Here is a 23,465-nt window from a genome sequence, read left to right on the forward strand (position 1 = left end):
GTCAGCAGCTGCAGCTGCTGAGGTAGCGAAGAGGAAAGTTCATAAAAGGATGTGGTGCTCTTATTGAAAATACAGAATCATTTGTGGATGCCTTGTGGGTGCAGTCACGGGAAATGCACAGGGTGTAAACTCAGCAGACATCTGGTGATGACAAGCTACCAGAGAGGAATTAATGACTGGCTTCACAGAAGGGGCTGTTTTGGTTAGATGCAGTATCATTGTTACTCTGCCAAAAACATGAATACTGGTCCCGGTTTTGAGGAAAAGAGAAATGACTAATAGCGAGTTAGAAGAAACAGCCATTTGGTCTTAAAGAAGTAGCTGTTGAGTTGACCAGTGGACAATACATTGTGGTTTGAAGAAAATATTAGTGAGGGCAAACCTGCATCACAGTAATAAAGAAGTAGCCATGTAAATGAAAGTGCGTTAATGCCTAAGACTTGGCCTCCTTAAAACCGTGGCAATCCAGCACACTATATTCTCTGGATTCCATCTAAATAAAATAAAACCAACAAAAGATAGCTTTAGGATTGAATACTAAAAAAATAAAACAATGAAAACTTTTTACAAAAGTCCTATGATGCTTTGTTGCTTTTCTGATGGTTATACACTAAGGTCTCTTCTCGCAGATGTTGGAGGATTGCGAATAATGTCATTTCACATCGAAAGAAGAAACAGACACACATGTCAAATCTCAGAACCCAGCAGAAACAGACCATAAGAAGAACCACCTTGTTTTATGAAGGGTGACAAAACTGCAAGATTTTGATTTACTAATACCATTTTTACTTCTTCAGAACTACTGTGTTCCTATTCCTTGGATACAGAACCAATATTAAGGCAAAAGGCAGAAGAAAGTTTATTTGAAAATACATATTGTGTAGCATCACAGCTCCAGGACTTGTAATTTAAGGTAAAAATAGTTTCATCGTGGAAACCACAGAATTCACTGAAAAATAAACTACAATTCCCATGCATCACAGGGCCAGATAGACTCTCATGCATCACTTTGCAGGTAAAACAGCTTTTAAAATGACTTGACTTACTGAAACTGTGAGATTGGCAAAGACAAGATATTAATGGCTCATGCTCCATCTAAGGATTAGAGGGAAGAAAGAATCCATTTCTGCGTAAGTATAAAGCAGCCCAGTATAAAGGAACAAAGTGAACTGTCCCCTCGAACAAATAAGCAGTAGTGAGCTAAAAGAATGTTTTCCTGGGATCTCTACCTGGCTTTTCTTCAAGAGGAGACTTCATGCTCAGTTGAATGTTAGAAGGAGATTACCTAGAAACACACTTCACTTTTGCTTATGTATTGCATTTGTTTTTCTCTGTTAATAACAGAATATTAAATCTATTTTTGGTATGCAAAGGCTTCCTTTGTGGCAGTAGCCCACCTCTTCATGTGCCTTTTATATATTATAGCAGTTGTAAGTATTTATGTAACACATAATCTCTGGTTACAGACAGACATTGCAATGTTAAAAATGGAGAATTATGACTAGACCTATTCAAAGAGATTAGGATTTGCAGTTTGTCTTCAACACTGTTGAGTAACATTCAGTGGTTTTTTTCCTCTTATTGGTTTTAAACTTTCTGACATATTTAAGCAGATTTTCTGATGTGCTGCTTTGCTGAAGTCTCAATTCTTTTCAGCATACACTTCAGTATAGTGGTTGTTTTCACACTACCACAAGCACGTACCTGGCACTACCAACCATTCTTAAATTTTTATCATTGTCTTTGCCAGCCTCCAAAGAAGGAATGTTTTTGAATACTATTTTAAAATATTGAGTAGAAAACAAGGGACGATACACATAAAAGGATAAATGAGCATATATTCATCAGGGTGTGTTGAGCACATCATCTCACACAGTACTCCTTGATTTGAATGGAGTTCCATCTGAAAATGGCAGTGAAACTATCTATATAGAAGTTAAGCCTGATGGTCTTTGCTTTTACTAGTGATATAGTCTCCTTAACACTTAATGGCAGTAAAGAATGTCATAAGGGGAAAGGTAAGATGCTTACACGGTGGGATGACCAAAAAAGTCAAGTAACTTAAAGGCAGCAAGGTGATTCAGTTTAGGCTGTTGAAACGAAGAGCCAGACTTCACCGTCTTCATGTTCCTTAATGACAAATTGAGTCAATTTGGGAAAACAGAGTCGCTGCTATTTGCCTGCTGTACTATTATTTATTAACTTAGTTCAGTGAGATCGATAAGACATGGAGAAAACCACCAAATCAGTGCAAGGTAATAAAATCAATGCACAACTGTGATGTCATTAAAAACACTAGGACTTCATGCCAGGACTTCAGGAAAGTACAAAGCAATCTTTAGGGAGTCAAAATTTACTATGCAGAAATTAGCATTTGCAATGATCTGGTGATTTGAGGGGAGGGTCTGTCTGCCATCCAGGGTGTAACTGCAGAGGACAATCATCAAGAAATATAAAAAAGTGACCCTGTGATGGCAAAATACTTCACTTGTACTAGATATGGGAATTGTACAAGCTGTATTTGCTTCTTTAAACAAAATGAGTGCTTAGTATGTTCCTCAGGATCAAGTGGATGTAGGAAGAGCAGCCATTACCTGATAATCAATTGCATAATCCTAGAAGACAGGTGTATGCACCGCAAAAGGGACAGAACTAGGGTAGTTTTGCAGACAACTGACACAAGGGAGCTGTCACTGTGCACTGTAACAAAGGGCTGGCAAAACGTGTAACAGCAGGGGGAATTAATGCTGTCACTTCAGCATGGAGTGATTTTTGGGATTAGGAAGGGGACTTTGCTGAATTAAGGTACAGATACCAAGGCATTATCCACAGCAGCAGCATCAAAAGGCAATCTCAGCTTTCTGTCAGCATTAAGTAATAATGACACTTGATATCACATTTGTGGGTTGGTGACAACAATGTCCATTACGAACATAGAGGATAAGCTATGATACTCGCTGTATTGGTCACTATTTGTGGCAGTGTTCATTAATACAGCAATAAGGTGCCTTGCATTAATTATCAGTGGTATTGGCTCCAGCAAATATATCCAATCTGTCTTCCATTTGTTATTTTCTTCAGAATATAAAATAAAGTTCAAGGTTTGGGCTTGAGCCCAGTGTATCTGATTGCCAGAAGCACTGGAACAACAGTAATGTTCGGCAACTTCATTCCTCCACAGTGGATATACATAAAAGTAGCTATGTAAGAGAGCTTTCTTAGATACCAGACTGAAAATTAACTCTCCTACAAACAAAAGGAAAATGGTGGAGGGAGAAATACTTCATGGCAGAAGCTAAAAACAGTGCGGGATGCACCACTCTGGAAGGTGCTGTCTGATGCAGAGGGCCTTGTACGACTCCAGTACCAAGCTCAGGAGCACCAGCGTCCGTGTCTGCGCCAGGGAATTCAACAGGGACATCACCACCGCTTGCACCGAGGCAGGGAGGGATAAAGCCTCACTGTCACTGCATAGAAACTAAAAATTAAAGCCATGTGAGAGGGAAGGAAAATTGATCATAGTGTTGCAACTCTGTCTCCAGTGTGGGCCAAAGGAGATACTTGGGCAATAACACAAGCATGGGATGTGCACCGTGATGCTACTTTCCCTACTTGTAATGCTGCGTCAAGGGGGGCATCCGTACAACCTAGGTAACTTCCCCCTACCAACTCGCTTCACGCACAGCCGAACTCGGGCACAGCTTTTACCGCCACAGCAGAGCCCCAGGTGCGCTCCTCAACTCACCAGCCGTAACGCGCCTCTTGAGGGCTGTAACCCGAGGCGAGCTGAGGGCGGCCACCGTGGCTAAGCCGCCGCTCTCCTCACGATGGGGAGCGACTCTTCCTCCCCCGGTAGTGGCCGGGAGAGAGAAGAGAAGCAGGGCGGGAACACCGTCCCACCACACGCCCGGGGCCCACTAGCTCCGCGAGCCACCGACTGCGGCTACCCGGGGGTGTGCCAAGGCGCAGGCACTCAGGCCGCCCGGCCGCCATCACTCGAGTGGCGGGCCCTCCGCCCCGCCCGCCCCTTGGCTGCCGCGGGCCGGTGTCGGCGCGCCGCGGCACGCCCCTTTTCGCCGGCGCGACGCGTGCGTGGTAGGAGAGGGAGTGTAAGTCTCCATTTTGTGTTCCTTTCCCCCTCCCTCTCCCTCCTTGTGCGGCTGAGCTTTCCAGCGGGGAGGAGGTGGCCGCTAAGGCGAACAGGGAGGGAAGCGCTGTGCCGTCCCTCGCCGCCTCGCTTCAGGGCCGGCCGGACGCTGCGCCCGGGCTGCTGGGGGCTCCCTGAGGCGGCCGGCGCCGCTCTCTGTTCCCTCAGCGCCCGCTGCGTTTGGGCACCCTAGCCCGCCGCCCTTCGCCGGGGCTGCGGCCAGCTCGCTGGCCCCTCCTTCCGCCTCTTCCTCCCGGCTGGATATTGAAAACCCGTACTGGGAGCGTTTCGCACTGGTTTGAGTGTTTCACTTGCTGGGAGCGCTTGGCCATGTCCCCCGGGTGGGGGCTGGCGGCGTGCCGCGCCGAGGCGGCGCCTGAGGCGGCATGTCCCCCTTCTCTGTGCGCGCTTGCCTTGCAGCACTCATGGATCAGCGGGGGAACCCGCCTTCTGGGCAGAGATATAGTGGGTTCAAGCAAATTAATTGATCTTCACGCCCCTGCAAAACCAAATCAGTCATTGCAGCAACATACCTGTGTTTGGGTCAGAGAGACTCCGGCCAATCACTTGAATTTAAATTTAAGTATAAGGCAGTGTCACTTAAAAGTCAATTTTAGATGCCTTACATGCTTTGTCCAAGTGATCGATAAGGTGCTCCTGTAACCGTTCATAAAGGATTTTAACTGAACCGAGGGGGGCTGGGTGACAACACGATACACGTAGCAAAGGTAGTTGTGTTTTTCTAAGGATAGCGTGTGCCCAAGGAACAGATTCATTTTGCAGATTGTTAATAAGTCGCTTAGGAAAGGAGTAAAATCAAGATGGAGAATTAAAAAAAAAAAATCTTGTTCATGGTTCTAGGCTGACTCAAAAAATGTGAGTTCAGGGATGTTCAGGTGAAAGTTTGAGACAAAAAGCAGCTTAGGCTTATGTTATTTTTATGAGGTTTGATGTAGTTTAAAATCTTAAATGATAACGTTCTTAAAAAGAGGAAAATATAAAGTTCAGCTCAAAGAGTAATTGTGCACAATATGTCATCTGTAAGCAGTTTTCTGAATAATTAATTTTCAAATGTTAGATGTTGGTGATTCAAATAAGACATTCCAGAGCATGTGCTAAGATCTTGGCTACTTAATTTTAAATTGAGTCACTGAAATGTCTAATGGAAAACCAGCATTAAATATGTTGCCTTTTTCCTCAGGGTAGGATGTTTCTTATCTCCAATAAATAGTAGGCCCCCTGATTTTATGACCTGCTTTCATATTTCCCCTCAAATGTGTTTTTAGATATTTTGAGTAGTTTTAAATCTTTGACAGCAGAGTACTATTGCTATGCTTAAAAGTTACGTCTGTGCTGAAAAGAAATTCTGCACACACATACTGCTTTTCTCCTCTGAGTGTTGGTTAGAGAGTGGTGGTAAAAGCTGAATTTAGTTCACTTGCCAATTCTGCCACTTACCATGAAACCTTTGGTTGTATTTCTTTAAGCTTGTTTATTTGTTTCCCTTGTAAGATATTTGGACAGAAATGTTAGTTTCTTTCAGTGTGAGCTGTTATGTTTCCAAGTATAGCACTTCTGGTGCAAGTTCTATTTAAATCTCTTCAAAACATGCTGTTTATTTAATTCGTATTATAGTCTTGAGAAAACCTAGAAGAATTAAGGCAGCAATATGTGAAAACTGTGGAGCCTACTTGTTTTCATTTACTTATTACTCAGGGTTTTTTAGTTGAGTCCCTTTTTCAGATGTTTGTGTTCAGCTTCTTGTAGTTTTGTTTTACCTTTGTTATGGTTTATGACTCAGTCACAGAGTCTGAGAATTGTGTTAAACTAAGGCTGTAGTAATAGTCAAGTATTTTAGTTTGACAGCCTTGGAGTCGTATGTTTGCATTTTCCATTGACTTTACTAGAGACCAAGTTAATATTTTTACATGTTGGGAAAATAGGAGGATGTAGAGATGATATTGGAAATAATGGTTTGGGTCAACTCCTATAACTTAACATTGAGCATGGGATTATCCACTTATACATATATTACAAATCCACATATTGCAACTGTGTATGTACTTTATAGGATTTGCCTTTTTATAGTTACAATGTGTAATCCTCTCATTCATTTCGTCATCTGTCACACAAATCCTTTTGTGAATTTGCAGTAAAGAGAATTTTCAGTTTTATAGATATAAAAGTCATTCTTCTGCAGTGTCTGCAGCTTCATTTATGTCATTTACGTTTATTTATATATTTTTATGTATTTCCAACTTTGTTTCTGCAAAAATTAAAAATCGCCACTCTTCAACCTTGTCAACTGATTTGTGTATGAAATGTCATTAGTGTGTATATAAACAGCTTCAAATTGGTAATGCTTACTACAGAGGCCCAAATGTTGATCTATTAAGTCGGCAAGAAAACTGTTCTTGACTTCCATAGCTCAAATTCTAATACTAAAACGATTCAGAAATGCAAATAGATTATTTCCCAATAATTTGGTGCTATGTAGGCAATGTTTTGTTTTGTGCAGTAAGATTAATTATTTTTAAGTGGAATTTAGGTTGACCAGTATTGTCCATGTTTTCTCCTTTTTTGATAATAGCTTAAATGTCTTGTTTGCCTTACTATAGATTCTTTGCAGTTACATTTAAATTATTCTTGCAGGGCTACATGTTTTTGTTGCCTTGTTATTTCCATAAACTCTAGGGGAAGATGGACTCCTTAAAGAATGTCTTAATAAATTATATTCATTCTTCTTGTCTTTCTCTACTACACCAGTAATTTATCAAATAAAACTGTCAGATATGTTTGTCACAATGTATTCTTTGTGCATCCTTGTAGTTTACAACTCATGTTTTCTGAGTGCCACATTAAAATGTATATCTAATGAGATCTTTTTTTTTTTTCCTTAAAAAAAGGCCGGACCAAATCTGGGTTTGGTTTATCTGGTGATCAAATAAACCTGGATCTAGTTGTCTGCATCTAGTTCTGTTTATGACTAATCCATCACTTTCTGTGTTGATGCAGTCTTATTGGTGAGTATGCAGTTAAAATTTGCTTGCTCTCTCAAAATCCAATAAGTGACTCAGCTGCTGAAAGAGCTTCTGTAGAAGTCCTTAATTAAGACTAATTACCCTCCCCCCTTAAATTTCAAGACAGTGGATATGTTAATTGTATTCCTACAAGGAACAGATTGGAGGGTTGTTGTTAAAAAGAGCGCTCCTCTACAAGTGCTTGGATTGTGAGAAGGAATCCTGTGCTGTAAAAGGATGGTAAATGGAGGTTCCACAGAACGTAATCCTCCGGGGGGGTGTATCAGAGTGGGAGGGCTGAGGTTACCTTCAGAGAGGAGGAGGCGGCACGTAGATAGGTTCCTGCAGATGGTTCTGGTAACAGGGTGGAAGGAAAGACTAGTTTTGAGTGCACTGGACTTTGTTATTTTGAGAAATACTACCCCACCTCCAAAAGTTGAAATCATTAACATAAGATGTCCTATAATTAGGCAGCACAATGTATTGAAGGTCTATTTTCTATTTTACTTGTTTCCCCTGCCTTCAGGTGAAGTACAGGAGATAAATGTTGCATACTTCAGAATAGTTTCACAGATATTCAGTTTTATTTGCATTGATCCTTTGCTATTATTGTGATATTCCACTGGAAGTGGATATCGTTGTGCTGAATTTCAAGGATTGGGGCAGTAACCACATGATTCGTTAGCTACATTTTAATAGAGTTATTATCTATTCTCAGCCAGAGAATTTCCTTTGATCTGCAAATGGAACATTAAGGAATCATCCTTGATTGTTACTCTGGTTAAACTTTAGCTTGAGGTGGTGGTGAAGAGGAGCTTGATCAGCATAGCAATTATTCAAATATAGGAAAACTAGCATTCTGGAGGTACATCTTGCAGTAATCAGTATATTATAATTGTGGACAGTGTGTTACTGGCGTTTCTAAGGAGATGTTTTGTTGACCAGACTCCTTTCTACTTCAGTAATTAGAAATTTCTTTTTCTTCCTGTCTTATTTCTTATGTATAGAGTGGTGTCACAGACCAAGTAGACTTCAAAAAAAGCAAGTTTTAATAATGAATAGATCAAACAGCTAACACTATTTTTGAACTTAATTTTCCTTTGTTGATGCTTTATCCCCGTTAACATCAGCTGCTGATACTGGACCTTTCCACTCCTACTTGCTTTTCCAGATCTTACAAGATTACTTCAGCTTGCTTCTGCCAGTTGTTCTGTTTAAGTTACCAGGTTTCAGCTTCCTTGGAGCAGAAGGCAGGCAAGATATTGTTCCAATGTACAAATATTTGTAATGAAGACCAAGGAGTACAGAATGTGCATTTTAAAATAATTAAGGTAAAAGTAAATTAGAGCACTGTATTTTGCAAAAAAAGGAAGAAGAGTTTGGGAGTACGAATAGCTGTATAAATAGTCGTGTATGTCTGTTGGCCCTGGTGCGACTCTTCTGGCAGGAGTCCCTGGATTACAGTTTATTCTTTCTTTATCCATCCACAGCACGGAAATGGTGATTGTGTGGTAAAGGTTCAGAATGCTGATTTGTCTTCATGTAAGTGAAAGCTTGGTAGTGTTGTCTTCTCCAGAAGAGCCACGGATCCCCAGAGTCTTAGAACAACTGCACAGAAAAACACAGTCCTGTCACATTTAAAAAAAAAAAAAAAAAAGAAAAGGACGACGAAATGTATAGGAATCACTTAAAACTTAAAATAATTATTGAGATGCAACTCTGCAGCAGAGTCAAGCATTGGTATTTGCTGAAAATCAAAGAGATTATCATGGCCAGAAGCCCCTGGTAATTCTTGCTTTCTGTTTCTTCTTAGAAGGAACTTGGAAAGGTCAGCCATATTTTGATGGTCAACAGTAAATAGATGGTCAAAATGTAGACTTGGGGTAGATCATGCCTAGCCAGGTGATGAGTTAATGAATTCAAGATAGGTCATTGATAGCTAATATCTGTTTTTCCTATGTTAAAAACCAAGTATGCTGCATACTGTATTTCCTTTGGGAATAAGGGGTTATATTCGTTTGTGCCATGAGAAACCAGATTATCCTTGAATGGTAGAGAGGTTTGAGTAATGCCAAATCTGATTCTTCAAAATCAAACCATCCTTCTCAAACATTTAAAATTACAGTAGATTTTTTCAGAAGTATATAGTGCCTTTAAAGGCCTAGTCTTTTTGGAAGTGGTGTGGTTATTCTAGTAGTAAACTTGAAAAATGATAAATAGGCCTTGGTAAAAGAGCTATTTTTAACCCTGTAGGCAGCACTAAAGACAACATTCTAATTGCGAGATGTAAAAATCTTTTTGATTTTAATCAGAATGTGTGCTTTTCCTCTCATCAATTTTCACTGCAATACTGAATATTCCCTGTATAGCTCATCAGATTTGCAATGCAACCAGCTAAGCAACTACATTTATCAGCTTCACATTTCTACATGCTCCAAAGTACAGATTTTCTGTATTGGCACTGCAGTGCTGCCTATTATTTTATCAAAATAATGCTGTGGCTTAGTGCATGAATAGTCAAAAACATGTATATTAATTCTTCTGAACATAACTGGTTTCTGGCGTTAGCATTTGTGCAGATTTAGCAAGGTCTTAGGTTGTTAAAAATCTAATGTGTCTGGGAGATATTGGCCTTGGAAGGTATTCTGTTGTTGAGAAGTCATTGCACACTGACTTGTTGGAATAGTTTACATATGTCATTTAATTTGTTTTCAGAAATGTTTCTGAAACATTAAAGAATAAGGCTTTAAATTGGCGTAGTGCTGACATTTGGCACTAAATATGCATATTATTTGTCCTGTTCAAAGGTATTATGCAAATGCTGAAAATTAAGTACCTTCTAAACTGTTTTGCTGGATTTGTGTACAAGTCTGAACTGAGAACTAAGAGATCATGAAGGTATGTTAGAAAGTGCTAGGTAACATACAGGGCTCAAATTTGCATTTAGCTTGTATTAAGACTGGGCATCAGTGTTCTGTTAATAAAAACAATATAATGATTTCCTGAACTGATAGCAAGTGAAGTGTTTCATGGTGGGTTTGGATTTGGAAATAGCTTTTAAATGGCATTCATGCATTAGTATTTTTCTAAATGGTCACTAAAAATGAAGTAGTGCTGAATTTTAAGTTGTTTTCTGTTGTCATTTTGTTGTTCTTTTTGATGCTGTACCTGATTCTTACCACCTTCTTGATATTCCACATTCAAAAAAAATTTTAATTTTATATACTTTACCCATGATCTTTGGCATGTCAATGAATCAAAACCAGTAGCTTCATTACATGCGTACTTAATATACAGTAGCAGAGCAACAAAGCTGACAGTCTTTAGATCCCTATGTGAAAGGACTTTGAAATTACACTTGCAGAGAAATGTATGGCTCCGTTTTATTTCTTGTGCTGGGATATCTCCTAATGATTTCAGGCTTTCAGTCTCTTTTTAGTGCATGTTGTGTTATTAAATATTTAAGAATTATATGGTTGTGATGAATAGTGTTTCAGAATAGCAGAATTTTATTCATTGCAGAGAAGTTTTCAGGTCAAATTTGGCTTTAAAACATTCAATTTTAGAAGAAGATGGGGGAAGGACAGAAGGGAGCTTGCCTAAGTCTAAGCTTTATAAATCTCTTCAGTCATATTTTTGATTAGGCAGATGTTTTGCTGAGGAAAATGTGTAGTCTTGTTTAATATACAATTAGGTTCATGTATGTGTGGAAAAAAACAAAATACAGACAAGCACATCTTGAATGAAGAGCCAATAGACTACACAGTATTTCAATAGAAAATTTGATGACCCTGGACTTCAGCCTCCATTGCTATGCACGCTTTCATAGAAGTTGTATTTAAATCATCGTGAAACTACAGTGGTGTTGTTTTGTGAAATGTTGATTGTCAAACTATTCTGCCTGTTTGCGTGTTGCTGCAGGCAGATTAGCAAGTACTATTTTTGTTTTAGTCATCATTACAGACTTGTGTAAGAGTAGCCATTTGCCTCTTAATAATATATAAAAATAACAATAGAGTTTAAAAATATGTTTATATAATAAATTATTATAAAATTATTTATCATAAGTTTTCCTACTAAGTACTGAATTGGAAGAGGAAGGGTATTCTTGGCAGCTGGACTGCAGCAATGAGAGGTGGGTTCAGTGTGGGATGGTAAGTAGTTGCTGGTCTGTAACCAAAAACCCAGATTGGTCTATGCAGTTTTTAGGTGCAGGGTTTAAAACAGGAAAGATTTAGCGGTGTTTGGATCTTCCTGCAACACAGTGCAAAGAATGTTAGTTTTCTATTTTGAATGCAAGATACAATTCGAGGTACTCTAACATTAGACAAAGTGTAGTGCATTTTAATATAGATATTTTTATGGGAGTAGTCAAACAAATGAAAAGGGCTTTCTTAAGAAAACAAGTATTTTTAAAGGATTTGTGTGCCTAAAGATATAGACAAGTGGTTTAAAATTTGAGAAAAAAATATCAAGTATAAAGAGGTTTTGTTCTGGTTTTAGCAGCTGTTTTTTCCTGTATTTTTCTAGTGTAATGTTAGTTTGTGAGATACACTGACCATGTGTTTGAGCATTCTCTGTCTGTACATTGAAAATATGAATATGAAGGCAGAAGGGGTCTGTCTAAAGATGCTTGTGTAATCATTTAATTGAGAAGTGATAAACCGCCCCCAATTTCTAAACTGCCTGTTACCTAACAGCATAAGAACTACTGCTTTTTTTTAGGACAGAGTCAGTCTTATGAGGTTCAACCACTATGAAAAGTAGGACTTGTTAACAGAAGCTTTCATTCCTTTATTTATTTCATTTTCAATAGCATAACCAGCTCAAGGAATTCCAGATCAAGCAACTCCATCTCAGCTGCTGGTTTCCTTTCCCATGTGTAACTGATTTGTTATCCTGGTACAGCTGTTTCTTGGATCATGTGGTGAGTCAGACCAGTGGAGACATTTGAGCAAACTGACTATACAAAACAAGGATTGTTTTCAACCTTGACACACTTGAAAAGTTCATTGTTCCAATTCATTGTGCAGCCTACAGACAGTTGCTCACATGAGCTTATGCAGGATCTGGAGAGAGAAGTGTGAGTTGCTTTAGGTGGAAGAATTGCTAGACTTAGTACCCGGAAAACAGTGCTTGGAAAATGGGGTAGTTGAGAGTGCCTCATCTTCTGAACCAGATTCACACTGCGGTATTATAGGCAAAGTGCTGCTTTATTTGTGCATTGTCCTAACTGAGGTGAAAAGGGACAATTTCTAAACAGCCCTTTAGAACCAGCTGTATTTGTACAAGTACTTCCTATATGTTCAACAGGTTCATTTAAACCAGTCTGATTGTGATCCAGAGTGGGCTAGATAATCATTCTTCTGTTATTGAATTTCTTTGTTGAAAGGTGACTGCTGCTTCTGAGCTCTTAATGACAGAGATGCTTACAGTCAATTTTGGAGATAAGCTGAATGCTGTCATTTCTTTGTGGATACTATTTACAGACTTCCAGCCATACAGGCACTGCATCAAAACTGGATTTATTCAATATTAGCATCAAATTGGGGTGTGGCCATGTTTTAATGGACAGACAGTTGAGTTGCATTACTAAGTACAGAAGTATTAGCATAAAAATATATATTAAGAATTATGTATCAGCATAAAATATTGCACAGAAGTTCAGCATAAAAATATATTTTACTAATAAGTATTACAGACAGGTCATACAAATTCTGCATTGTAAATTGACTAGTCAAATAGAGCATGGATAGCTCATTGGCCTACACTGTTAGTGGGCCAACAGATGTTGGATATGCTTGCTAAATAATTTTTCCTGTGTATCTTTAGCAGCCAGGATAGTGTATATATATTGAATTAAAAGTTTTTAAAAAATTTGAAATGAATACTGCCTCAAAACTTATTGCCTGAAATACATGTAACTATAAATATTTGGTGTTCCTAGGAGAAACTTCTTACTTTAAACTTTGCCTGTTAGTTTAGGAGAACTTCTCATGAAGTTAAATTAGACTGAGGGCATACAGTGAAGTTTCTTCAACCCCCTCCCCACCAGCCTGCCCCTGGTGAAGATGGGTGTTGCTGCTTAATAGTTGTTTCCTATTCAAAACAATGAAACATGTAATGGTCCATCTTGATTTTTAAGGATGTTAGAAAAAAATCTTGAAAGCTGTAGTTAAAAAAAGAGAAAAGCAATTTTAACTAACAATCAGATCAAAGGTGGGGTTTCTTCAATCTCAATGTTTGTAAATTTGTATAAAAAAGTCTTGAAGAAAAAAGAGCGGATTTTGACTGAATGAGCTTTTTCTTAAAATGCAGTTCAACACAGCATTGCATCTCTTTACATCTTTTTATAGAAACATTCTTTTTCCTTTAATGATGTGAATGATTGAACTATTTCTTTTTTTTAATACTAGACTCTGATGAGCATTTCATAGACTGGAGCTTTCCAAAGTGGAAACTATAGTAATTAGTGGTATGTGTCAGCCTTTCTTCTACCCTAAACAAAACAAAACTGGAATTTACCTTACAGCAGAGTGGTAACTTCCATTTCATGTTTATTAATTGTAATGCAATAGTGTTGTAGGTTACTTCAATACTTATTTACAATTTTTTTCAGCTCATTTTAAATTACTTTCAGTGTCTGGAAATTGAGCCTTACTCAAGTTTCAGTTTCGCTAATGTTCATTTCCAAGTGCTAGGTTCTGTATGACTGTTTGCAAGGTCGGAATGCTTTACAGTGTCAGACTGTGTGTCTGTACACAGTGAGCAGCTCCCTTTTCAATCTTCCTGATAAGCTGAATAAGTTAAACTCCTTATTAGGAATAGATGAGGATATCAGATAGCTGTGGCAAAAGACAAGCTCTAGGATGAAATTCACTCTGAGCAGAGGACAGAGAAAAAGACCAAAATAGTCTGGCAAAAGAGGAATGTGATTGTTGCCATAATCAAAAAGGGTTGGCTGGCCTACAGTAAATTCAGGTAATGAATCAGTGACAGAAATGGTGGATTGCTGTTCTGGAAAACTGTCTTGTTCATGATCCCTCCTTAACATGTGGTAGCTCTCAGCGATGCTTGTTTGCAAATGATTTATAAACCCTGGTCTGTTGCTTATTGTCTCAGAGGATATGTCAAATGTATGATATTTGTCCTTCATGCTCTGAGTGTGGATAAGGTGACCACATTCTGTCTTTAGGAGCACATTTGGCTCATCTTGCTGCTCATACATACTACAAGGGTAGTGGTGGTTCTACAAGGGAACAGCCAATGTCTAAAATTCATTTGTGGGCCATGCATGATTAGAAATTCCTGTAGTTAACAGTATTTACTTTGTTCTTTCTTTCTGGCTGTTCTAATATCTAGGTGTTTTCTTAAACTGACGGTTTCCCTGTAAATGCCCAGAAGTTAAGCTTTAAAACCAACTAGGCTAGAAGTAATTTGAGCTAGTGCTGTTAGATTAAAGCACATTATTTGACAAAGCCATATTGTCCTATTGCATCCCTCAAATGGAGTTTAGCCTTGGGTAAATAGTAAATAAATGAGGATCTCTTTTCTGGTCACTGTTGTTCTTTTCTCAAGAGTACCAAAGCCAAAAGTCAGCATTTTATGTGTCTTTGTTTAGTTAGTTGTATTTTACTCTCATTCTATGTTTTCCAGCTTGGGCAGAACCCTGTTGTCACTGTCAGTGTGGAAGTTCTAATCTGACGGAGGTTGCACATTCTGAATCTAAACAGGGCTTTCAGCTCTCCATGTTAGTTCTCCTCATTTCATCAGGTGTAAGTAATGCAACTGTATTTGCAGCAAGCTGTTTCAGAGCTTGCATGAAGTATAAACTTTCTTTGTTTTTCCAGGTGTTGGAAGTCAGCTTTCATGGCTGATAAGTGGTTTATAACTCTTATTGTAACATCTGTCCTTCCAGAAAGGACGGTATCGTCAGCTAGTTTTAACTAAGGCTAGTTTATGTGTAGTTCTGAGAACTCCTGTTCTTTGTGACTAGAGATTTTTACTAGTCAGCACTGCTTGTCAGATGATTTATGATGCAAATCTTGATTTTTTTTTTCCACTCATTATCTCTGAAAATCTAAGATAATAAATAGAACTGAGAAGCTTTAAGCAGCCTACTGTATGCTAGATGATGGAGGCAACTATTGGCCACTCCTACAACCTGATTTTTGAAGTGTTAGTGTAGCTTATGTTTTTTTCTTTTAGGTTTCAGATCTTCAACTTAACTGACAGAAACTTGTATAACTGGCAGAAAGGGCTTGTCTCTCCAGAGCTGAATTGTGCAGCTTTAGCTGGATACTGAGGGAGCAGAATTTCAGAGGAATCTTTCCTGAACCTGAGAGTCTTAAGGCTGTTGGCTATTTAGAAAAATATTTAAAGATGCTTTTATTTTGGTAAAATGTTGTCTTTTTTTTTTTCCTTAAGTAGTTTTGCCATCTTTGTGCTGCTACATGGAAACTGAGACAGGCTACCATTGTGCAAATCTGATTAAAATTATCTGTGCTGTTTCAAAGGTCAGGCGCACTCAGTGAATTTGCTTTCAAATTATTTTGTTTATTCTGTGTACGTATGTATCTTGAGCTCTATAAAGGTCAGGAGAGGAGATTCATTTTAGAATTTAAAGAAGTTAGTTTTTTACTGCTGGTAGCCCTTGTTAGTTTCATTTGCACTAATGAAAATTGTTCTCCTTTGCTGTTCTTTTGCTGTCAGTTTTATTTCTCTAGTGAAGCTAACTAACTAACTATGAGGTCCATTTGAAAATAAAACAGTATTAGTAATGCATTTTTTTCATATTTTATGTGATTTTAAAAATGAAGTACTGTTTGCACAAGTTAAACAGTAGTCTTAGTTTTTGGTTTCTTGGCTTGTTTAATTGTTGTGGCAGACTAACATTTTCCTAGCTAGAATTAGGTATTTAAAGGACACAGTATTTAATTGTCTCTTGCTGCAAATGGTTTAATAAAATAGGAGTGGTGGTGCAATCCCTTAGAATTTGTAACAGTCCTGCTTATTAATGTTCAGGTTGAATAATATAACCACAAAAGGATTCATGTGTGTGTCAGTGAAGCATAACTAATTGCAGTTTTCAGTCACAGAACCAATGACAATTAGTAAGGAAGTGGGCTTCTATTAGATAAAAAAGAAACTACATCTGTAAGGTGGCTAATTGTTGTCCTATAAAAGGCTGTTATACAAGTCCCCTTACATTGTAGTTCTGTCTGTAGAATGGTAGAATTATTTTTGTTGACTTTTTTAATGATAACTCATAGCAATAAAGAGATTTTCAAAACAATGATGATTTTTCACTTAAAGGTGAATACCTTTTTCAAAGTTTACGTTCACTTGGAAAGTCTTAAGCTGTTTAAACAAATCAGATTTTTCTGTCAGAACTATTCTGACATAGTCTTTTTTCTGACTTTTGAAGATGAAATCTGAATGAGGCAGAACATGTTTATTGAATGAACAAAATACCGAAATTTAACAAAACTCTATGTTTTAGTGCACATCTTATGGAAAGGTTGGGCATACTTTGCAGTTACATGAAAGGTTAGAAATTTTTTTGAGTCTCTTTTTATGGGTAAAAGAATATAAATCTCATCTAGGAAGTTGTAGCTCTTTCAGTAGTAAGTAATAGGTGTCTTTCTCAGTAGAGCACTAATCTTCCTTGCCAAAGATTAATTTAGTATATATTTAATCTGCAGCCGCTTCTGTTCGTGTGGACATAACCAAGCTCAGATATTAGTAGCAACAGATTGGTCACACAGATTTCTTTTTAGTTTAAAAAATTGCTTTAGTAAATTGGATATTTGGCCAGGCTGGTTGACTCTAATTTCATATGGCAGGCAGTTGACCGCTGGGTACGTGTACTTTTAAAGACAGAAGGATGGTGAGGCCTAGACTGGTAGTACGTTTGCTTGTGGGAGTTTTGCCAAGATGCTGCTACTGCTTTGAGGCTCTTGTTTTTTCTTGCCTGCTTCTTACTAGTTAGTATAATTTGTAAGCTTCTCTCCACTGATTCATTATTCTTAGTAGCAGGCACCATCTTTTTTCTTTACCTGAATATCTTCAGTGGGAGAGATTTCTGTATCAGCTTTTCATCAGTTTTGCTGTTTGAATCCTAGTCCATTAAATAGCTCCATCAATATGATATATGCTATAACGGTACATCTCCGAGTGATGAGTTTGAGTATCAGAATTAAAGACTGAGTATCAGTATCTAGATGGAGACTTATGTTAGTTCAGGTAAAAAGAGAGGAATAGAAAGGAAAAAAAGAGTACCAAAATATTGTTCTCTGGAGGAAGATGAATAATACTTACTTTTGAGAGTGATATATAAGGCCTGATGTTGCACATAATCAAAATTAGATATGGATGATTGTCCACAGCATCTGGCTTATATAAATACTTCGGATACTACTTAAAGCTTCTAAAATTACTTCCTTATTTTTTTTCCAGAATTGTACTGTAATGTAGAACCAAATTCATATTAATATCCATAGCTTTACAGATAATAAAACATTGGTACCAGTGAAGATCTTTTAAACTTTGATATAGATAAAACAACTTTCTTTAAATGTTTGAGTTTGTTGGTGGATTCCAGTGCTATTAGGTATTGGACATCCTGTGAGATACACTGGGAGTCCTATAATGAGGGATACTTAGGCCTTTGAACTTTTTTTGTTATTCTTTGATACTGAGACTAAAGCAGCAGCTTTCTCTGTGTATGGAAATTTGGTATATGGATGCGTAGCCAAATATTCTGGTCTCTGTATGCTGTAGTGGGCACTGTATGATTCTGTACTTTCCTGCTTTTGCATACTTATTGTATTGTCATCAGAAAGCTTCTACCAGGTATTTCTCTTGTGGTATAAGAGTTAATTTCTAGATAAAATGTTGTAATGGATGGTTTCAAATTGGTGTAGCTTTACCTCAAAATAATTTTTAAAAAAGATTTAATATATTGTATTTGATTTTAAGTTGGAAATACCAGGGAAAGTCCAGAATGAGGACAAATCCAGATGTGAGTGAAGCAAACGTGGATGTGTGGCAGGGACTTGATTAGCATTGAGGTTTATGCCAGGTCATTTCTTTAACCAAAATGATATTTCTGCAAAAGACCTTCGCAGTTGCTTGGAGCAGTAAGAGGTACTGGCGCTGACTTCACAAATGCTCACTTTTAAAGTAGCAATATTTCACTGAAAGTTATTGCATATTTTAATTACCTTTGGATACACATTAGACATAGTAGGATAGGACTGCTTTGGCTAAGTTACTTCTAGTGCAAATCAGCATTTTGAATGGGGAAATAGCAAAACTTTTATCAGTGTAGAAGGTTTAATGCGCAGTGGATATTTAACATGAAACTGTTTGTTGCCATGTTCTGACAGATTGTCTCAGCCCGTAAGCTTACATTGGTCCCCTGGACGCTCTTACTTTCAACTTCCTGTGGATATGTGCTGCAAACCGTGGAAGCTAAATATGAAAACTACTAAGGTTTTCTCAAATGCAAAGAACACAAGTGACTGCCTGTTTGTGTGTGTTGTGTGTGCACCTGTGATGTGAAATGTCAGGGGCTGGTATTGGCTTCTGGCAACAACACTGCTGCTTTTGTGCCTGTAAATTCTTGAAGCTGAAAAGTTGTGGCTGTATTCTTTGGGTTTTTTTGCTTCAGAGATATTCCATCCTAAACATAAATAATGTATGTACAACATGGAAGTAAATTATGCTGAGTATGAGCATTATTAATTCTGTCCATATAACGTGCTTATGCTGTTATCCATTTAGGGTTCTGAGCTCATAATTGTCTGAATTAGTTACACATTTGTTGAGTTCCACTTTGTTTTGGAGTATGTAGACTATGTGTTCAAGAAGTTTGAAGAAAAAGCTGGAGAGTACAAAGAGTAAAGTATTGTCAATGTTGATGAAAAACACAAATCAAAAAATTCTGGTAACATTGTTTAACTAGCCTCTCATAAACGCGTAAGATCCTCATTAGTCCAACATCAGAAGACTAATGAATATTAATGAATGAGATCAAAGACATTTAGAAATCAAAGCAAATAAACAATTATTTTTAAAAGAATTATATATTTTTAACTGCACAAAAATGCGAACCTTAACTAAGCATCTCCATGAGGTTTTTCTGAAAATTTTAATATTGTACTGGAAAGGCAATTATGTAATGTAAACAGAACTGAAAAATATATACATCAAAACCTGAAATACATGAAATGTTTTTAATATAGTGTATTGAAATACTTATATATTCAACTGTGGAATCTAAAAGGCTGGGAATTTGAGCTTGGCCAGAGTGCATGGTTTGATCTTGGCTCAGACTGCCAACACAAAGTGGTGAAATATTGAGAAGGAAATTACTTTTGGATGTGTCAGACTTCTCCTGTTTCCTTCTACATTTCTAGTGCTTTTGGACAAAAGTTACCTGTGGTAAAACATACACATGGTGTAATTCTGTTAAAGAAAATAGTTTTGTATGTCGTTTAGTAAATATTCTGATATGACTGAATGTCAGAGTAAGATCAGATCTTCATCTCAGTATCTGCTTTTCCAAATGTCACCTAGATTCACCTTGTAGCATGATCTGTATACTGCAGTTATTTCGAATGTGTGTGCTAGTAGTGTTGTGTGGGGTATTTCATCATCACAATATAATGCAAGTTAATATTCCAAGATATAGGGAAATAAATAGAATAGATCATTAAATATTACTTTTCAGTTCTCTTTAAAAGTCTAGTATAATTCAATTAGTAATTCTTCTATTCCACTAAAATAAAATAAAAAATTTGATTCTGTATGACATACGGATTTAAACAAAATAATAGGTCTAGGCATGAGTTAAGGTATCTTTTATTTTTATTTCTGCGATTAAAAAAATTATCTGTATAATATTTTGTCTTTAAGATTCTGTGAAGATTTTAATCCATTTAATCTACAAAGGTCATAATGGAAATATTACTCCAAAGGCACCGGTCCCCTGGTGCAACACAGGAAAGTGTTCTGATCGTAAAGTACCCAATCCTCATGGGCAATAGTGATATTATTTGACAGTTTGTGATTCCTACAAATTTTAATGGCAATGTAGGGCTCGCAAGAGGATTCTTCAAATACTGTCAAAGTAATTGTTTCATTTTGAACATAGGTATAAAGCTAATGGTATCTAACAGCTTTTAGTGTCACTGAATCAAATTCCTCAAGTAGAAAGAGCAGTTGACATTCTGTTTTAAAGTGACCGTATGTTTGACCCAGTTCTGTGATCGTGGTGTCATCGCAATTGTATCTTGCTGCTGTAGACTCTTGGAGGGTGACAAGCGGAACAAGTTACTTTAGCTCACATATCTCATCTGTCACACTGAGCAGCTTGCAGATTTCTATTATCTGAATGAAATGTGGAGACAGTACTTCTCCCCACTCTCTGCCTACCAGCATAGTCAGCAGCCTGCTCACACCCCTGGTGACGGAGTGAAATGAAACGCTAAAAAAAAAGTGAATAAAAAAATAGTTCCAGAGGTGCAAATGTAAGCCACATTTAATATAAGGTTTGTGGCTAAAGGAAAAAAAAAAGAAAAGAAATAATGCCCAGGAACTAGATGGAGGGCTTTGGATTGCATGGAAAGTTAATTTCCAAAGAAGGCTTGCGATTACCTTACCTGAAAAGAAAGATGAAAAGCTTTTAGTTGTATGTTTAAGATCCAATGCTATGAACAGTTTTCTAGTTCAGTAGGGCAGTGACAGCCATCTCCATTTTCATTGTGAGCGCTTTCTTAGCATTTAAAATGTTCAAAATTTATGGGGATTTTATTACATTTTCCCAAAATAGTGCAGCTCAAATTTTGTACACTGGGCCAAATCTTGCCATAATCTCAACACAGAACTCTTTGAAGTGTGTGATGAAGCACTGAGTTTGTGCAGGTTGCTCTTTGAAGTTCAGATGTGGCTGGCTTGACTGCTTTACTCTTGCAGTGACCGATTTTTACTTGCTGTTTTGAGAGTATTAGTGAAAGGAGCTTGAAACATAATGCTTAGTAAATGTTGATTAGAGGTTTTTCCCATGTCAAACATAGGAAGAAGTTTTTCGAGCCCTTTATGATATGGCTAGTTTTAAAAATGCTTTTACTCATGTAAAACTTCAAACAACAGTAACTGTCAAATTGTCTTTTCCAACTTAGAATAATCAGCAGTAAAACACCATTTAGGGTTATTGAATTAGCCAGTATAGGAACTGCAGCAAGTGCATAACACCTGAATTTGTGTTCACTTGAATTTTCTTATTACACTTTGGAAATTCCATTTAACCAAATATTTAGATGTACAGTAGTATAATGTTTAACCCTTACCTGAGTAAAATTTGAAAAATAATTGTTTTATTGATCCTTGCTTTAATCTGTTGTACCTACTTAATATATTTCTAAAAATGTTTGTTGGTCCCAAATTAGAAGAGTTTTAGTCTTTTCTTTAAAGTACTGACTGATAGTTTTGACTGTCCTTTTTTCTCCTGTATGGACACTGAAGGTAAATTATATACAACTTTAAGTATTGTTAATAAATTTGCACATTTTAGAACTACTTTACAGCTTTCAAATATAAAAATAGTAGTAGTAACAATTGATAAAGTTAAATCTTTGGGGAAAATGATTATGGATTGAATTTTAAAATGCATTGAACTGAGGTGTAATAGTTAAGACTTGAAATACTTAAGACTTTTTTTTAATTATTACAGGTGTTACAGTAATGAGGTGATTCACCCATAGTCACAATATTTATTTATTTTTTTAATAATAAAACTTTCTGCTTTGGTCTAGTCTTCTCCTGAATTAAAGCATCATTCTTCCTAATGCATCCAAAACCGTGTAGTTCCTCAGTACCTCTAACTTTGGTAACTGCAACAAGAATGTGCACATTAGATAGAAAGCTAGCAAGATTGTGACTTCTTAAAGAAAAGATGTGCATCCTTATGGTTTTTATATTTTTTTAAATGCTGCTGTGAATTACCTGTTCTAATTCAGACCAACTTGCATCCGGTTAGATGTGCACTTGAGTGATGTTTGAAAATAATTTAACTGCAAAACTGAATACAAGTGTAATTTTAATACAGAAAAGTAATCTTGCTATATTGGCATGGATTTTTCTTTTGCTGTTTCAAGGGAATTAATTTGCTTTGAATGAGCTGTCTCTGAAAACTAGCTATATGAAGCACTGTGGCTGCTGGATGTAACGTTTACAGACGCAGGGTGTAATTTCTATTTAGTTGCAGTACTTGTGGAACTGTCTTATGACCTTTTTATTTAAAAGATTATACTGATTATGTGTTTTATCTATTGCTTCCATAAACACATAGCACTGTAAGCATGTCTGCATTGTGCATGTATTAAAATGTCCGTATGTGGATAAAACTTAGGCTTTCTCTATCGTGGCAGTAACAGGCTGCTTTGGTGTTGGATTTACAGGGGTGTTGAGAAACTAGACGAATATTAAAACTGATGATCATTTGAGGATGAGAGTGAGGTATCAGCGGAGAACATTCTGTTAAAAGCAGACAGATGTAATCTTTGCTTTAGCTGGTAACAACCACAAACTGTGGTTTTATAAGAAAAATGGCAGTGCTTGTGGCAGTCCACAAGCAAAATGATCCATAAGTGGCACATGTCAGAAATACCCTCTGGTATTTAAGAATGAGATGGATTATACTGTTGGGGAAGCCTGTTAATGATATTTTATTCAAAGTGATGCTGTACAAAATTATTCAAAAGGGATACACCAGCTGATATTTTCATCAAGGAAATGATGAGCTGAACCACCACAAACTAATCAAAAATAGGGCTATGGAATGTATGGTGTATAGTTATGTCTTTGGGCTTTACAGCTTCAGTGGAATAGAAAGGGTAATTCTGTGGTGATAGATGGATATGTGGTGAATTGCACAAGATCTGAGAAAATGAAGATTGCATTTATCATATCTAAGGGGAATGTCAAAGTGTGTGTCTGCCTATAACCCTATCAGTGGTGAAATGATTATAATATGCCTTTGGGAGATACCAATCAATATGACTGTTGTAGAGCTCAACAACAGCTGATGACAATTCAGCTGATGAGTTCTGTGGATGGCTGAGAGCTGTGGAGAAAAAAAAAAAAAGAAAAATATCATCTTTGTACCTAAGACCTGTGTGAAAAAAAATTGAAATAAGTCTCCTAAGTGAAATTGGACATAATGTTCTAGGCTTGAAAAATTAAGTAAAGATGTTCAGCTGAATTCTGTTCATCTGGCCATTATAGCCAGCACC

General features: G+C 37.2%; 1 protein-coding gene across 26 annotated transcripts in view; it reads left to right on the plus strand.

The window, feature by feature from the left end:
* The first annotated feature begins 3,868 nt into the window (after window positions 1–3,868).
* Window positions 3,869–23,465, plus strand: part of FHIT (fragile histidine triad diadenosine triphosphatase) — a 628,816-nt gene continuing 609,219 nt past the window's right edge. For 7 of the 26 annotated variants that reach the window (XM_075095816.1, XM_075095815.1, XM_075095820.1 and 4 more), the window contains exon 1: window positions 3,982–4,109. The gene's annotated coding sequence lies outside the window, so the exon portion shown is untranslated. Of the gene's footprint in view, window positions 4,110–7,053; window positions 7,171–23,465 lie in introns of all 26 variants that reach the window. The other 19 variants (XM_075095828.1, XM_075095825.1, XM_075095823.1 and 16 more) reach the window with 5 other exon arrangements.

The sequence above is a fragment of the Phalacrocorax aristotelis genome, chromosome 6 (genome assembly GCF_949628215.1).
Source record: "Phalacrocorax aristotelis chromosome 6, bGulAri2.1, whole genome shotgun sequence".
Taxonomy (NCBI): domain Eukaryota; kingdom Metazoa; phylum Chordata; class Aves; order Suliformes; family Phalacrocoracidae; genus Phalacrocorax; species Phalacrocorax aristotelis.